The sequence below is a fragment of the Thalassophryne amazonica genome, chromosome 13, assembly GCF_902500255.1.
Source record: "Thalassophryne amazonica chromosome 13, fThaAma1.1, whole genome shotgun sequence".
In the NCBI taxonomy this organism is placed as follows: Eukaryota; Metazoa; Chordata; class Actinopteri; order Batrachoidiformes; family Batrachoididae; genus Thalassophryne; species Thalassophryne amazonica.
Window position 1 is genome coordinate 68,218,001 of NC_047115.1, and position 14,449 is coordinate 68,232,449.

The 14,449-nt window shown below is 45.9% G+C and overlaps 1 protein-coding gene across 1 annotated transcript in view; it reads right to left on the minus strand.

Moving 5' to 3' along the window:
* ltbp1 (latent transforming growth factor beta binding protein 1) overlaps positions 1-14,449 on the minus strand; it is a 440,667-nt gene that overhangs the window by 236,892 nt on the left and 189,326 nt on the right.

Consider the following 14,449-nt stretch of genomic DNA (forward strand, 5'->3'; position numbering starts at 1 on the left):
ATGTTTGCTCTAAGAATACTGTTGGAGAAGTACAGACAAGGCCAGAAAGAGTTACATTGTGTGTTTGTGAACTTAGAAAAAGCTTATGATAGGGTGCCAAGAGAAGAGCTGTGGTATTGTATCGTCATGGTCGCTATTAGGGATGATTCCTGTGGCTCTGTGTTGGGACTGTTTACACAGAGACTGCTACCTGCTGCTTTGGACTTGAACTAACAGTCTTTTTCAAGACTTTTTTACTTTTTTACTTTTTAATTTTTTTTAACTTTTTACTGTACTCCAACGCCTAAGGAAGACCTCTAACGGTCGAAACATCGCGACGGAGCACTTTTATCAGCTAACTTTTATTAGCGTTGGCAGGCTAACTAGCTTGCTAACGCTTTCGTTTTTATTTATTTATTTATTTATTTATTTTTATTTTTTTTTTTTTTATTTTAGCACCGTTGTCGTGCGTTGCCTGTGCTGCTTCATGGCCTGTTTGGTGCCTTGATTGGGGCACTCCTTCTGCTGAATCACCTTTGGATTATTTGCACATTATTTACTTTGTGTGTTTTTGGGAATCCACTAGCTTAGCGTAGCTACTAGCTCTTAGCCGATTTAGCATGGCGGCTTCTCCTGTCTCTCCCGCACTTTTCTGCTCTGGGTGTGAAATGTTTAGTTATTCCTCGGCCTCCTTTAGCAGTAACGGTACTTGTAATAAGTGCAGCTTATTCGTAGCTTTGGAGGCCAGGCTGGGCGAAGTGGAGGCTCGGCTCCGCACCGTGGAAAATTCTACAGCTAGCCAGGCCCCTGTAGTCGGTGCGGACCAAGGTAGCTTAGCCGCCGTTAGTTCCCCCCTGGCAGATCCCGTGCAGTCGGGAAAGCAGGCTGACTGGGTGACTGTGAGGAGGAAGCGTAGCCCTAAACAGAAGCCCCGTGTACACCGTCAACCCGTTCACATCTCTAACCGTTTTTCCCCACTCGACGACACACCCGCCGAGGATCAAACTCTGGTTATTGGCGACTCTGTTTGAGAAATGTGAAGTTAGCGACACCAGCAACCATTGTCAATTGTCTTCCGGGGGCCAGAGCAGGCGACATCGAAGGACATTTGAAATTGCTGGCTAAGGCTAAGCGTAAATTTGGTAAGATTGTAATTCACGTCGGCAGTAATGACACTCGGTTACGCCAATCGGAGGTCACTAAAATTAACATTAAATCGGTGTGTAACTTTGCAAAAACAATGTCGGACTCTGTTGTTTTCTCTGGGCCCCTCCCCAATCAGACCGGGAGTGACATGTTTAGCCGCATGTTCTCCTTGAATTGCTGGCTGTCTGAGTGGTGTCCAAAAAATGGTGGGCTTCATTGATAATTGGCAAAGCTTCTGGGGAAAACCTGGTCTTGTTAGGAGAGACGGCATCCATCCCACTTTAGAGGGAGCAGCTCTCATTTCTAGAAATCTGGCCAATTTTTTTTTGATCCTCCAAACTGTGACTGTCTAGCGTTGGGACCAGGAGGCAGAGCTGTGGTCTTATACACCTCTCTGCAGCTTCTCTCCCCCTGCCATCCCCTTATTACCCCATCCCCGTAGAGACGGTGCCTGCTCCCAGACCACCAATAACTAGCAAAAATCTATTTAAGCATAAAATTCAAAAAGAAAAAATAATATAGCACCTTCAATTGCACCACAGACTAAAACAGTTAAATGTGGTCTATTAAACATTAGGTCTCTTTCTTCTAAGTCCCTGTTGGTAAATGATATAATAATTGATCAACGTATTGATTTATTCTGCCTAACAGAAACTTGGTTACAGCAGGATGAATATGTTAGTTTAAATGAGTCAACACCCCCGAGTCACACTAACTGTCAGAATGCTCGTAGCACGGGCCGGGGCGGAGGATTAGCAGCAATCTTCCATTCCAGCTTATTAATTAATCAAAAACCTAGACAGAGCTTTAATTCATTGAAAGCTTGTCTCTTAGTCTTGTCCATCCAATTGGAAGTCCCAAAAACCAGTTTTATTTGTTATTATCTATCGTCCACCTGGTCGTTACTGTGAGTTTCTCTGTGAATTTTCAGACCTTTTGTCTGACTTAGTGCTTAGCTCAGATAAGATAATTATAGTGGGCGATTTTACATCCACACAGATGCTGAGAATGACAGCCTCAACACTGCATTTAATCTATTATTAGACTCTATCGGCTTTGCTCAAAAAGTAAATGAGTCCACCCACCACTTTAATCATATTTTAGATCTTGTTCTGACTTATGGTATGGAAATAGAAGACTTAACAGTATTCCCTGAAAACTCCCTTCTGTCTGATCATTTTTTAATAACATTTACATTTACCCTGATGGACTACCCTGCAGTGGGGAATAAGTTTCATTGCACTAGAAGTCTTTCAGAAAGCGCTGTAACTAGGTTTAAGGATATGATTCCTTCTTTATGTTCTCTAATGTCATATACCAACACAGAGCAGAGTAGCTACCTAAACTCTGTAAGGGAGCTAGAGTATCTCGTCAATAGTTTACATCCTCATTGAAGACAACTTTGGATGCTGTAGCTCCTCTGAAAAAGAGAGCTTTAAATCAGAAGTGTCTGACTCCGTGGTATAACTCACAAACTCGTAGCTTAAAGCAGATAAACCCGTAAGTTGGAGAGGAAATGGCGTCTCACTAATTTAGAAGATCTTCACTTAGCCTGGAAAAAGAGTTTGTTGCTCTATAAGAAAGCCCTCCGTGAAGCTAGGACATCTTTCTACTCATCACTAATTGAAGAAAATAAGAACAACCCCAGGTTTCTTTTCAGCACTGTAGCCAGGCTGACAAAGAGTCAGAGCTCTATTGAGCTGAGTATTCCATTAACTTTAACTAGTGATGACTTCATGACTTTCTTTGCTAACAAAATTTTGACTATTAGAGAAAAAATTACTCATAACCATCCCAAAGATGTATCGTTATCTTTGGCTGCTTTCAGTGATGCCGGTATTTGGTTAGACTCTTTCTCTCCGATTGTTCTGCCTGAGTTATTTTCATTAGTTACTTCATCCAAACCATCAACATGCTTATTAGAACCCCATTCCTGCCAGGCTGCTCAAGGAAGTCCTACCATTATTTAATGCTTCAATCTTAAATATGATCAATCTATCTTTGTTAGTTGGTTATGTACCACAGGCCTTTAAGGTGGCAGTAATTAAACCATTACTTAAAAAGCCATCACTTGACCCAGCTATCTTAGCTAATTATAGGCCAATCTCCAACCTTCCTTTTCTCTCAAAGATTCTTGAGAGGGTAGTTGTAAAACAGCTAACTGATCACCTGCAGAGGAATGGTCTATTTGAAGAGTTTCAGTCAGGTTTTAGAATTCATCGTAGTACAGAAACAGCATTAGTGAAGGTTACAAATGATCTTCTTATGGCTTCGGACAGTGGACTTATCTCTGTGCTTGTTCTGTTGGACCTCAGTGCTGCTTTTGATACTGTTGACCATAAAATTTTATTACAGAGATTAGAGCATGTCATAGGTATTAAAGGCACTGCGCTGCGGTGGTTTGAATCATATTTGTCTAATAGATTACAGTTTGTTCATGTAAATGGGGAATCTTCTTCACAGACTAAAGTTAATTATGGAGTTCCACAAGGTTCTGTGCTAGGACCAATTTTATTCACTTTATACATGCTTCCCTTGGGCAGTATTATTAGACGGTATTGCTTAAATTTTCATTGTTACGCAGATGATACCCAGCTTTATCTATCCATGAAGCCAGAGGATAACCACCAATTAGCTAAACTGCAGGATTGTCTTACAGACATAAAGACATGGATGACCTCTAATTTCCTGCTTTTAAACTCAGATAAAACTGAAGTTATTGTACTTGGCCCCACAAATCTTAGAAGCATGGTGTCTAACCAGATCGTTACTCTGGATGGCATTTCCCTGATCTCTAGTAATACTGTGAGAAATCTTGGAGTTATTTTTGATCAGGATATGTCATTCAAAGCGCATATTAAACAAATATGTAGGACTGCCTTTTTGCATTTACGCAATATCTCTAAAATCAGAAAGGTCTTGTCTCAGAGTGATGCTGAAAACTAATTCATGCATTTATTTCCTCTAGGCTGGACTATTGTAGTTCATTATTATCAGGTTGTCCTAAAAGTTCCCTAAAAAGCCTTCAGTTGGTTCAGAATGCTGCAGCTAGAGTACTGACGGGGACTAGCAGGAGAGAGCATATCTCACCCGTGTTGGCCTCTCTTCATTGGCTTCCTGTTAATTCTAGAATAGAATTTAAAATTCTTCTTCTTACTTATAAGGTTTTGAATAATCAGGTCCCATCTTATCTTAGGGACCTCGTAGTACCATATTACCCCATTAGAGCGCTTCGCTCTCAGACTGCGGGCTTACTTGTGGTTCCTAGGGTTTGTAAGAGTAGATGGAGGCAGAGCCTTCAGCTTTCAGGCTCCTCTCCTGTGGAACCAGCTCCCAATTCAGATCAGGGAGACAGATACCCTCTCTACTTTTAAGATTAGGCTTAAAACTTTCCTTTTCGCTAAGGCTTATAGTTAGGGCTGGATCGGGTGACCCTGGACCATCCCTTGGTTATGTTGCTTTAGACGTAGACTGTGGGGGGTTCCCATGATGCACTGTTTCTTTCTTTTTTTTGCTCCGTATGCATCACTCTGCATTTAATCATTAGTGATCGATCTCTGCCCCCCTTCTCGGCATGTCTTTTTCCTGGTTCTTTCCCTCAGCCCCAACCAGTCTCAGCAGAAGACTGCCCCTCCCTGATCCTGGTTCTGCTGGAGGTTTCTTCCTGTTAAAAGGGAGTTTTTCCTTCCCACTGTGGCCAAGTGCTTGCTCATAGGGGGTTGTTTTGACCGTTGGGGTTTTTCATGGTTATTGTATGGCCTTGCCTTGCAATGTGGAGCGCCTTGGGGCAACTGTTTGTTGTGATTTGGCGCTATATAAGAAAAAAGTTGATTGATTGATTGATTGATTGTATGAGGAAGTCTGGAGTTGCAGAGAAGTATGTTAAGGTAGTGCAGGACATGTACAAGAATAGTGTGACAGCAGTGAGATGCACAGTAGGAATGACATACTCATTCAAGGTGGAGGTGGGATACACCAAGGATCAGCTCTGAGTCTTTTCTTGTTCACAGTGGTGATGGACAGGTTGACAGATGAGATCAGACAGGAGTCCCTATGGACTATGATGTTTGCTGATGACATTATGATCTGCAGTGAGAGTAGAGACCAAGTTGAGTCTTGCCTGGAGAGGTGGAGATATGCTCTGGAGAGCAGGGGAATGAAAGTCAGTAGAAGCAAGACTGAGTATATGTCTGTGAATGGGAGGGAGCCCAGTGGGAAAGTGCAGTTACAAGGAGTAGAAGTGGTGAAAGTAGACAAGTTGAAATATTTAGGGTCAACTGTTCAAAGTAATGGAGAGTGTGGTAGAGAGATGAAGAAGAGAGTGCAGGCAGGTTGGAGTGGGTGGAGAAAGGTGGCAGGAGTGACCAAAGAAAGAAAGAAAGAGTGAAGGGAAAAGTTTACAAGACAGTAGTGAGACCAGCTATGTTGTACGGTTTAGAGACGGTGGCACTAACAAAAAGACAGGAGGCAGAGCTGGAGGTGGCAGAGCTGAAGATGTTGAGATTCTCTTTGGGAGTGATGAGAATGGACAAGATTAGGAATGAACATATCAGAGAGACAGCTCAGGTGAGACGGTTTGGAGACAAAGTCAGAGAGGCAAAACTGAGATGGTTTGGACACGTGCAGAGGAGGAACCCAGGGTATATAGGGAAAAGGATGCTGATGATGGAGCCACCAGACAGGAGGAGTAGGGAGGCCAAAGAGGAGGTTTATGGATGTGCTGAGGGAGGACATGCAGGTGGTTGGTGTGACAGAGGAAGATAAAGAAGACAAAGAAGAAGCCCCTGCAATTCCAATTGTAACTGACATCAAAAGAACGCAGGCTACAATATAACTCTCATACAAAACATCCATGAATTGCAAATTTGAATCAAATAATAAATGTCTGTTATTAGATGCTATATTAATCTGTCTTTCAGGGAGGAACTATAGGGCACCACAGTTTTGTTTGAACCCTGTGTGATATTGCGGGATTTGACCACTTATGGAGACAGCCGCTGCTGTTGTGCAATATATACACAGCATAACGTCATATGGTAAAATGGTCGCGAAAAGCGTTTTTTTGTTGAAGAAGGGAAAATGACGCAAATGGGAGACACCGTGGTGGTATTAGCCTACACAGCTAATCAGAGTGGCTGCATTCTCTGTCCTGCAAAACCACCTCGACATGTTTGTGCTCCGGGTCATAAACAAACCGCAACATATGTCCAATTTCCCACCGCATCGTCAATTTTTCTTTGCATTTTCATTTTGTTTGCGTGTAATTCACCCAAAAACTCAGAAAATGTCATGTTTCTGTCCCCGGAAGTAGAGAAATTACATCAAGCGTCATGCACCCTTTTTCTCCCTAATTTTTGGTCTACATCTGTGGGCCAAAAGAAAATCTAGATTGAAATGTTCCCATGCCAATGAAATCAAATGTGATTCTTTTTCTCCATCAAATAAAACAGTGAATTATGAAGATAAGCTTCTTTTTAAATTTCATTATTATTATTATCATTATTCTTATTTTGTCAGTGTACATGACAACAAAAAGAGAGTTGCCAGCTGCTGGAAAATTGTCACAAAATTTGGATAACACACACTCTCATTTCTTTGTAAATCACAGGTGATCATAAAAAATAATTGTTTTTTTACCACCTAAAACAGTTATGCACACCATTTTCTTACTTATTTATATGTGTTGTCAGTCATATCAACTATGCTGTGTTGCAACAAAAGGATCATCTAGTTTAAGTATGTGGACCAATGTCAGATTTACATCCTCTATTATACATCCCCAATTCCAATGAAGTCGGGACATTGTGTAAAATATGTACACCCCCCCGTGTTCACAATATTTACAGCCACCCGCAGCAAAGCATGCCAGATGTCCTGCATTTGTAGCGATGAGAGGAACAGCCAGATGTGCAACTGCAGCTCACCAGTTGCAAGCAGGACTCCGGTATGGGGGTAATGTGAGCAGAGGAGGTACTGTCTATTTCTCCGCTCCCAGCCCATGCCAATGACTGGGGGAACTTCAGGAACTGCTTTGTGTGCTTGCAGCCAAGTTGCTGCCTGATGATGGCTCCTTTTGATGTGAAGTTGTGCAGCATCAGTTGTTGATGGCAAAAGCTCTTGCTTCACTCCCTTCTTGAACAGAGTGAACCACTGTCAGTGGTGTCATCAGAAGTGTTATACACAAGACATACGAACTTCTCAGCATTTGTCTCGGAGTCCCTGATGAGTGGTTCCTGTCCAAGGCTTGCTAGGAGCATCTTGTGCTCTCTGAATACTTAGCTGTCTTCTTACTGTATCGAGCTAAGTAGGAAGTTGAGTCACTTATAGTGAGTGCATGGAAGGGCAGTAACAGCTTCACATCCTCATCATTCAGGGCACTGGCTTGGATGACGTCTTTGATTGGTATGAATTTTGGCTTCTTGCCCTCTGGTGTCGAAAGCAGAAGCCCTCTGGTGTTGAAGCTGTATACATTATCTGTGCTGTACTGAGCCGATTATATAGGTTTTCACATCGTCTTATCATTGTATTGTTTAGCATTTGGGATGAAAGTGTTATTCACATGCCATCAAGGAATGAATATACAGTAATGACATTGTGATTTTTAAATCCACAGGAGACATTTTTCAACCAGCCACTATAAATAAGATTGACAAATACATGCATTTGTAGGCCTGATTGTGCAGCAGAGGCATGGGGAAAATTTGGTTTTGTTATAAATTTCTTCTGTATAACAAGCTTATACAAAGTATGAAAACAGCAGGCGGCCATGCTGTTTCATGCATATCAGGGATGGAGAGAAGATACAGCTTGCAAATAAGAAACTATGAACTCAGCAATTCAAATAACTCAGCAATTCAAATAACACAAAGATAAGTTTTTTTTTCCTGTGCGGCGGCACAGGAAAAACACCTCCGTGTTGATAACCATTTGTAAAATCCAGGCGGCTTTTGATGGCTTTCAGTGGAGTGAGTATATGAGGAATTGTTTAACAGGCAGGACATGTTCCAACTTGTCCTTAAGGCTTTCAACAGAGGTGTTTTTCCTGTGGCGGAGCGTCGCGGCGGCTGCGTCCCGACGCGTGGACCCGTCCGCACGTCTTTCATTAAAAAAATCTCCTTTAACAGTGGAATATCCGGATAAAATACTGAAACCGACTTCTTCTGAAACTTCTCTGTTCTCTCACGACGTCCTGGATCAATAGAACCCGAAATGTGGAGGTTTTCAGCTTGAACAGGCTGACGACGGCGGCTGAGAGCGCTGATCGACGTCTCGCACCATGAGAAGTCCTTAAAGCGACAGAATCACCTCAAAATCTCTCATCAGCCGTTAAAATTTTCATTGAAAACCAGCTTAATTTTTCGAACCGTGTCCACTTCGATGTGTCTCACAGGTTTAGAAAAAATTTTGATCAAACAAAGCGCCAGTCTCTCACCAACTTCTCAGACAAAGGAATTCCGACAAGGTGCTGGACGACTCCTCCCACAAGGAGTGCTCACAGGCGAATGACGTCACCGACAGGCGTGGAAAAACTCACGCATGCGCACGAGGGTTCAAGCATGTCTGACGTAAAAACATATGAATGAAATCCATATAGTTTTTGAAAAAAATAAAAAGGACCGTTACTTTATTGACAGCCCTCGTATACTGTTGCATTAATGCACTGTTTGCTAGGCTGTTTCTTCCAGAATTGATGACTGCCAAGTACAGTACTATTCTCTGTTTTACCTCACAGTACAAAGCAGGTGCCTCTGTAGAATATTAATTGGAATACCAAGTATATTCTGAGGCTTCATTTTCTGTCTTTGTCCTTGGACAAAACACTTCATATATACTGTCCCACTGCACACAGCTGTAACTGAGTACCATCCTTGGCTTTGAAGAAGTAAGGTGCGATAGATTGGCGCCCTGTCCAGGGGGAGTTGTAGATGCCATCTATAGCTGCAATGGTTAATTGACAACTATTTTGATAATCAATTACCCAGAGCTATCAAATCTCACACATTCAGAGTGAGACTCATGCTTTAAAGCGGTCCTGTCAGGTCTCACGCATTCGGTGTGATACTCAATAAGTTACGCTCTCATGCTAATGCATGACATTTGCCAATATTTCACCACTATGACCAGCAAGACAAGATTCAGCAGAAAATAACTCCTTGAGCATATCTTAGTTTGAGAGCTCTGAATTAACAGTTACAAGTTAGCCATTTTATAAATGCAAATTCTTTGTTTTCGGCTTTTTGAGGTGAATATTTTCTGGTTCATCTTATTTGCTGCTTTACTCCCATCTGGGAGTAAACTTAATATCTTGAGCTCTGGATAACACTGATCGACATTTATCACAGTTGTTGGATATTTTACAGCGGCAACCAGGGTTCTAGCCACGGTGGGCGGCGCCAGGCGGCCCCGCCCGGTACTGCAAATTTCCACCCGGCTCTCAGGGTCAAATTGGCTTCAGTTTATTTCTGAAAAATGAACTGAAATGTTGCTGAAAATGTACCAATTCGATCGTATTTCAAGCTTATGGAGTCACAGTTTTGCCATTTTAAAACAATAATTAAAGTAATAAGAAATATATTTCTCATTTTCTTCGTATCAAATAGCAAACAGCAGAGAGTCAGCACGTTCTGGGGCCACAGAACTGTGAACTGGAGCCGCCGGAAACAGCATCTCGGCTGCACGCTGAACTGAAGAAAAAAAAAGTTGCCATGAAAACGCGACATTAATCCAGGGATCCCTCTGTATCCGTATCTGAAAATACATTCAGAAATTTGGTTTATTTTACATCTGAAAGGCTTCATGTTTCCAAAAGCCCAGAGTCTGAAAAAACAGCAGGGGGGACAGAGAGAGAGAGAGAGAGAGAGAGAGAGGGGGGGGGGGGGGAGAAGGGGAGGGACACAGCGTCAGTGAAAGAGGAAAAGTGGAACTTATTCAGTTTTTCATTTAAAACAACAGGTTTGACAAATCAGTCCAGATTCAGGTCTTGTTCAAACAAGGCAATTAAGTGTTATATTGTTTAAGAAGAAAAAGTAAGGCAATCCCACTCAAATTGTTGAAAAACAAAAAACTAAACTGACAGGATGACAGAAAAACGCCTGCTTCACTGGATTAAAAACTACTGCGTGTCATTTTTGAAGAGACTAAATGCTATGTCCATTAAATATTGTGTTTTTAACATTTTCAATGTTATTTAATTTATTAACTTAGACTTTGACAGAAACATGCAAAAAATAACTTTAATCATATTGTTGTGTGGGCTGCCAGAAGAGGAGGTACTGATGGCCCACCACCAGAGGGTGCCCTGCCTGAAGTGCGGGCTTCAGGCACGAGAGGGCGCTGCCGCCTCACAGGAACAGCCGAGGTGACAGCTGTCACTCATCAACTATGACAGCTGTCACCGATCATCTGCACTCACCCCGGATAAAAGCAGGATGACACCTCCACCACGTCGCCGAGATATCGTTCTTCTACGGAGGTAACTTCTCAGCTGTCGTCAACTCTGACAAATAATCTGAGCTCTTTTTGCAGCCGTTTTCCTGTGGTGTTTCCTTATCTGCTGGATTGGCATTTGGTGTGATTAGCGACGGCTTCGCCTCACACCCCAACCAGATAAGTGGTTAAACGGGAGCTGCACGAGTGTGTGATTTGAGGTGGAGGTGGAATTCCCACCGTTGTTGTTACTGGGTGTACACACACCCACACTTGACTGTCTTTGCTCTTTGCCAGCAGTACCAGATCCGACATGCGGAGACGGTGGCCACCTGGGGGACTCGGGACCTGGCGGCTCCAGTATCCTTCGGGTTCGGTGGCGGAGGAAATCGTGTGGTTCCGGTTCTTCTCTAGATGGACGTCTCCTATCGTCGAGCCTGCCCACACAACACCTTTATCCACTGACTTTGTATTTATTCTATAATCTGCTGTGTGTGGTTGTGGCATTCACAACAGTAAAGTGTTCAAATTTAACTCCTTCTATTGTCCGTTCATTTACGCTCCCTGTTGTGGGTCCGTGTCACTACACTTTCACAACAGGATATCTCGGCCAGCGTCATGGACTCCGAGGGGCGTCACCCAGCGATTGAACGGCCAATGGGAGAGCAGGGTGCACAGGTGTCTGCAGGAGGCGTGATTGGTGAGTTGCAGCACATCCTCACCGCCTTTACGGCTCGGTTGGATCAGATGATCGAGCAAAACATCCTCCTGAACCGCAGGGTGGAGGCTCTCTCCGCACCGGTGGCAGCGAGCGCTCAGGGCGCTGCTGCAGCTCCTCCTCCTGCCGACCCTGTGCAAGATATGAATGTTCCAGTGGTCATTCAACAACCCCTCCCACCATCCCCTAAAGCATACATAAGCCCCCCAGAGCCGTACGGAGGTTGTGTGGAGACGTGCGCGGACTTTCTTATGCAGTGTTCGCTCGTCTTTGCACAACGACCCGTGATGTACGCATCTGACGCCAGCAAGGTGGCTTATGTTATTAACTTGCTTCGTGGTGAGGCACGCGCTTGAGCTACAGCGCTTTGGGAGCAAAACTCACGGCTCCTTACCTCTTATACTGGGTTTGTGAGGGAGTTCAGAACAGTGTTTGATCACCTTAAGAGAGGAGAGACCGCTTCAACAGTGCTGCTGTCAATGTGACAAGGGCGCCGGCGCGCAGCCGAATATGCAGTCGACTTCCGCATCGCGGCTGCGAGGTCTGGCTGGAATAACGTTGCGCTCCGCGCCACCTTCATAAACGGACTGTCGTCGGTCCTGAAGGAGCACCTGGTAGCTAAGGAAGAACCGCGGGATTTAGATGGGCTTATCGATCTCGTTATACGGTTAGACAATCGGTTGGAGGAACGCCGTTGGGAGCGAGGCGAAGGACGTGGCCGGGCACGCACCGTCCCTCTCCCTTCCGGGTTCAAAAAGGTTCCGCCCTCCCCACGCTCCACAGCCACAGCTCCCCCTGCTGACGTTGCTAGGGAACAGCTGACAGCTGACAGAATGAGGAGGCTGGTCCGCGGGGAGTGTTTTCTCTGCAGCTCAAAAGAGCACATACAGAAAAACTGCCCCAAACGGCCAAAACGACAACACCCGCCCTTAGAGACTGGGCTAAGGGGGGGTCATAACATTCATGTGGGACACACACATATTGCCACACGACTCCCAGTTACAATCCTGAGCGGGGATTTAACCCTTCAAGCCCCAGCACTGGTGGACACAGGGTCCGAAGGGAATCTGCTAGACAGCAGATGGGCAAGGGAGGTAGGGCTCCCTCTGCTGGCACTTCCTTCGCCACTGCAGGTGCGGGCACTAGATGGCACCCTTCTCCCTTTAATCATGCACAAGACACAACCTGTAACTCTGGTGGTGTCTGGGAATCATCGGGAGGAGATCGAGTTTTTTGTGACTCCTTCTACCTCCCGCGTGATTTTGGGTTTCCCGTGGATGTTGAAACACAATCCCCGGATTGATTGGCCGTCTGGGGTGGTGGTTCAGTGGAGCGAAACCTGCCATCGGGCGTGTTTAGGATCCTCGGTTCCTCCCAGTTTACATGCTAAGAAGGAGGTCAAAGTCCATCCCAATCTGACGGCGGTGCCGGTTGAGTACCACGATCTTGCTGATGTCTTCAGCAAGGATCTGGCACTCGCCCTTCCCCCGCACCATCCGTACGATTGTGCCATTGATCTGATTCCAGGCGTTGAGTTCCCGTCCAGCAGGCTGTACAACCTCTCACGACCTGAGCGCGAATCAATGGAGACCTACATCCGGGACTCATTAGCTGCCGGGCTGATCCGGAACTCCACCTCGCCGATGGGTGCAGGTTTCTTTTTTGTGGGCAAGAAGGATGGTGGACTCCGTCCATGCATTGATTACAGGGGGCTGAATGAGATTACGGTTCGCAACCGATACCCGTTGCCGTTGTTAGATTCCGTGTTCACCCCCCTGCATGGAGCCAAAATCTTTACTAAGCTGGATCTTAGGAATGCGTATCACCTGGTTCGGATCCGGAAGGGAGAAGAATGGAAGACGGCGTTTAACACCCCATTAGGTCACTTTGAGTACCTGGTCATGCCGTTCGGCCTCACCAACGCCCCCGCGACGTTCCAAGCCTTGGTTAACGACGTCTTGCGGGACTTCCTGCACCGATTCGTCTTCGTCTATCTGGACGATATACTCATCTTTTCTCCGGATCCTGAGACCCATGTCCAGCATGTACGTCAGGTCCTGCAGCGGTTGTTGGAGAACCGGCTGTGTGTGAAGGGCGAGAAGTGTGAGTTTCATCGCACCTCTTTGTCCTTCCTGGGGTTTATCATCTCCTCCAACTCCGTTGCCCCGGATCCGGCCAAGGTCGCGGCGGTGAGAGACTGGCCCCAACCTACGAGCCGTAGGAAGCTGCAACAGTTCCTCGGCTTCGCCAATTTTTACAGGAGGTTCATTAAGGGGTATAGTCAGGTAGTTAGTCCCCTGACAGCCCTGACCTCTCCAAAAGTCCCCTTCACCTGGTCGGATCGGTGCGAAGCCGAGTTCAGGGAGTTGAAACAGCGCTTCTCGACTGCACCCGTCTTGGTGCAGCCCGATCCCAGTCGCCAGTTTGTGGTTGAAGTGGACGCCTCTGACTCAGGGATAGGAGCCGTGCTATCCCAGAGCGGAGAGACCGATAAGGTTCTTCACCCGTGTGCCTATTTCTCCCGCAGGTTGACCCCAGCAGAACGGAACTATGACGTGGGCAATCGAGAACTCCTAGCGGTGAAAGAGGCTCTTGAGGAGTGGAGACACCTGTTGGAGGGAACGTCTGTGTCTTTCACGGTTTTTACTGACCACCGGAACCTGGAGTATATCAGGACCGCCAGGCGGCTGAACCCCAGGCAAGCCCGCTGGTCACTGTTCTTCGGCCATTTTGACTTCCGAATCACCTACCGCCCCAGGACCAAGAACCAGAGGTCAGATGCCTTGTCCCGGGTGCATGAACATGAAGTCAAAACCGAGCTGTCGGATCCACCGGAACCCATCGTATCGGAGTCCACTATCGTGGCCACCCTTACCTGGGACGTGGAGAAGACCATCCGGGAGGCCCTGGGATGGAGCCCGGATCCCAGAACAGGGCCAAAGAACAGACTATACGTCCCACCAGAAGCCAGGGCTGCCGTCCTGGACTTCTGCCACGGGTCCAAGCTCTCCTGCCACCCAGGGGTGTGTAGGACCGTGGCAGTGGTCCGGCAGAACTTCTGGTGGGCGTCCCTGGAGGCTGACGTCCGGGCTTACATCCAGGCCTGCACCACCTGCGCCAGGGGCAAGGCGGACCACCAAAAGGCACAGGGACTCCTCCAGCCGCTTCCTGTGCCTCATC